Source organism: Mus caroli, chromosome 1, assembly GCF_900094665.2.
Source record: "Mus caroli chromosome 1, CAROLI_EIJ_v1.1, whole genome shotgun sequence".
NCBI classification, from domain to species: domain Eukaryota; kingdom Metazoa; phylum Chordata; class Mammalia; order Rodentia; family Muridae; genus Mus; species Mus caroli.
The window spans coordinates 27,528,526-27,532,546 of NC_034570.1; the positions used below are offsets into that span (position 1 = coordinate 27,528,526).

A 4,021-nucleotide genomic window follows, 5' to 3' on the forward strand; every position below is an offset into this window, starting at 1 on the left:
TAATCAACTGTGAGAATTATATTCATTAAAGATAACTTTGGAAATTGATCTGTGAGTTAATGAAAAACAATGTAAAAACAGTAGATATAAAGGTTATCCCTTATTGCTGCTTCTAAAGATGCCTTTATTATATCTGCAAAGATCATCCTTGAAATTATTTCAGTTTTCAGGAGAGAAGACATTTACCAGTGAGTTGCAAGAAATATCTGACAAATATTAATTTTGGAATATGTAAAATTGTTCTTATTTTAAGGTATAGAAATATATAAGGGAGAAATTTTTTCCAATTTCATATTAGGTATTTTCTTCACTTACATTTCAAATGTTAGTCCAAAAGTCCCCTATACCCTCCCCCACCCATCCACTCCCACTTCTTGGCCCTGGTGTTCCCCCTGTACTGGGGCATATAAACTTTGCAAGACCAAGGGGCCTCTCTTCCCAATGATGGCTGACAAGGCCATCTTCTGCTACATATGCAGCTAGAGACACAGCTCTGGGGGTACTGATTAGTTCATATTGTTGTTCCACCTATAGGGTTCCAGGCCCCTTCAGCTCCTTGGGTACTTTCTCTAGCTTCTCCATTGAGGGCCCTGTGTTCCATCCTATAGATGACTGTGAGCATCCACTTCTGTGTTTGCCAGGCACTGGCATAGCCTCTCAAGAGACAGCTATATCAGAGTCCTTTCAGCAAAATCTTGCTGGCGTATGCAATAGTGTCTGCATTTGGTGGCTGATTATGGGATGGATCCCCGGGTGGGGCAGTCTCAAAAATATGGAGTGCTTCACGAATTTGAGCATCATCCTTGTGTAGGGGCCATGCTAATCTCTGTATCGTTCCAATTTTAGTATATGTGCTGTCAAAGCAAGCAAGGGAGAATTTTTAAATCTTTTCTCAAAAGCAACCACTTCCTCAGAGGTAAGCACAATTGAAGACTGTGTCTATTCTTTAGTCCTTTTTCCTAACAGTTTTATCTTTAATATTTTACACAAGGCAGTGTTTTAATTACTCTTCAGTAACTAAAGTTTAACCGCATGAGCTCTAGGTATTTCAATATTAATACATGGACATTTTCTTGCAAAAGTGTAAAACTTAAGATAGGCATGGTGAAATATATACCTATAAATCCAGCACTCAGTAGACTGAGCCAGGTGGATTTCTGTAGGAGGCTAGCCTGAGCTACATACTACATACATAGTGAATACCCACCCAGCCTGGGATATGTAGCCAGACTCTTTTATAAGAAAGAAAAACAAAGCTTGAATATTGAATGCCTCTCAAAGCTCTCAATATTGAATGTTGAAGAACTGATGGCTCTTCCAACAGGCAACAGAGTCTTTAGACATGGAACCCAGGGGAATAAAGCTGTGTCACTGGAGTATGGACTTAACATGGATATTAGGACCCTGGCCCCATTCTCTGTTTCTGTCTCCCTGTTCGTCCCACTGTCTGTCTCTTGTTCTCTGTCCTTGTTCCTCTATTTCCTCTGTTTTCTAGTCACAATGATAGCCTGCATTTGTTACAGCCCAACTTACCATAAACCACAATTTTCAACACCCTGAACCCCAAATAAGCATTTCTCTTTTTAAGATTATCACCCCATGTATTTTGACATAGTAATGAAAGCTGCATTACCTCAGGATGGACTAGAGATTTAACTCCAGGTTAGTTTTGGGTTTTGTTATTGTTGTTTGGTTGATTGGTTACTTTTGTTCCTTTGTTTGTTTGTTGTTTTAAATTAAAAACAAAGCTGTAGTTACAAGCGACTGTTCTGTATCTCCTTCAGCTGTGCAAATCTTTCTTGCAACATGGTATCAGAAGCAAAACTGTGGGGTTAGAGTGCTTGTGCATTTTTCTTCTTTTTTTTCTTGACAAATATTTTTTTAATATATTTTATTACATATTTTCCTCAATTACATTTCCAATGCTATCCCAAAAGTCCCCCATACCCTCCCCCCTTCTCCCCCATTTCCCTACCCACCCATTCCCCCCCCCTTTTTTTTTTTGGCCCTGGCGTTCCTCTGTACTAGGTCAAATAAAGTTTGTGTGTCCAATGGGCCTCTCTTTCCAGTGATGGCCAACTAGGCCATCTTTTGATACATATGCAGCTCGAGTCAAGAGCTCTGGGGTACTGGGTGCATTTTTCTTTTAAACAAGGAATAGTCACATATAAATGAATGATTCATTTTGAATGTTCTAATCTTCACCAAGACAATTTCTTTCTCATAATATAAATGAAGTATTCTGATCTAAAACTTCATTCTCTTGAAATGGTTTTATGGACCTTCAGGACTATGGAAAGAACATCCTGAAATTTAGAAACAAAGGCAGGAAGTTAAACTTCTCAATATATATTAGAACATGTCTGGAATTGGAAACCAAGCTTAAGTTTGAATTCCAGTGCTGCCAAGTTAGTAAAAATGCAACATCTTGCACTCTCTGTGTTCTCATCTAAGAAAGTAAGTTGGCATTCTTCAGTAGTCATCAGAAAGAAAGTCCCTAGGAAGTCCTACCACCCAGAGTAAAGCCAGTGGATAAAAATTTCTTCCTAGACTAGAGGTGCACTGTGGTAAGTGTTAAATATATTTCATTAGTTTATGATTTCTTGGATCCTTATAGTAACAAATGAAAATCTCTAGAGTAGAATGTCATGTATGAAATACACTTACTTGGCTCAATAAATCTGTTATTTTAAGTATCCGATATAATTCATTTTTTCATATGTGGCTTTGGGAAAAGACACAGTGACTCAAGCAAATATCATCCTGGTGGTTCTGGGGTAGCACAGGATGGGCATGTGTCCAAGGGAATTCTCAGGATAGTCCCATTATATATGGTAATAATTGATATTTTAGGACTTATAGCTTTTAAAGTGTACACTTAATGCCAAGACTCTATGCTGCACAGGTGTGCCATAGTTTTAACAGTATTTTGTTACCATTCCAGATTATTTTAAAAGATTTTAGCACTGCAAGCCTTATGACAAGAATAATAAATCCAGGAATATAAAGTTTACAATAATCGGAAACTTTGAACAGGTTGAGATGTAGAATTTCTGTCGTAGTTAGAGTTTCTATTGTTGCAATGCATTGCCATGACCAAAATGCATATTGGGGATGAAGGGTTTATTTGACACACACTTCCACACCACTGTCCTTCATCAAAAACAGTCAGGACAAGGACTCAAACAGGGCAGGAACCTCGAGGCAGGAGCTGATGCAGAAGCCATGGAGGGGTGCTCCTTACTGGCTTGCTCATCCTGCTTTCTTATAGAACCCCGGACCACCAGCCCAGGGATGGTCACACCCACAATGGGTTATGAAGGCATTTTTGTAATTAAGGCTCCCTCCTCTCAGATGACTCTAGCTTATGTCAAGTTGACGTAAACTATCCAGCACAATTTCCATCGCTAATATTTGTTAATTCTGCAATTTGTATTTTATTCATTAGCAGATGCTTCTTGGATACACATTGTGTTCCCCATATACAGAAGGAGGGTCACCCAATGGTAGGCCTTTCTGTTGTCACGGCAGGGCTATTTCTGAGCAGTTGAATATTTGGGGATTTGAAAGACTACGTAAAAGCTGCTCCCTTCATCTGCTTGTAGCTAGTAATGACTATAACCCCCATGGAGGATGTGAGCAGTGTTATTTATAGTCCTCTTTAGAGGACTATAATACTCTAGGCAAAATGTAACTAAAGATATTATTTTTCCAACAACTACAAACTATCCCTTTCAGCAAGCACATTTCTTTCTAATTATCAAATACCTTAGACCATGAAGACATAGGATAAAAACAGCACCAAGTGCAGGGATTTCTATTTTAGCCCTTTCCTGCCAATCTTATTGTTTGTTGTGAAATAATATCCAAGTGGTAAAGTAGTGTAGTTTCAAATACATTTGCATGATATAGCTTGTAAGCTGTGTCACAGTCTCCAAAGAAAACTGTGCACATAGAAGAAAGACGAAGAAGAAGAAGAAGAAGAAGAAGAAGAAGAAGAAGAAGGAGGAGGAGGAGGAGG

At 38.7% G+C, this 4,021-nt stretch overlaps 1 pseudogene; it reads right to left on the reverse strand.

Annotated features, from left to right (window-relative positions):
• Positions 1–766: 766 nt before the first annotated feature.
• Positions 767–866, reverse strand: LOC115032354 (annotated as a pseudogene).
• Between the last annotated feature and the right edge of the window lie 3,155 nt (positions 867–4,021).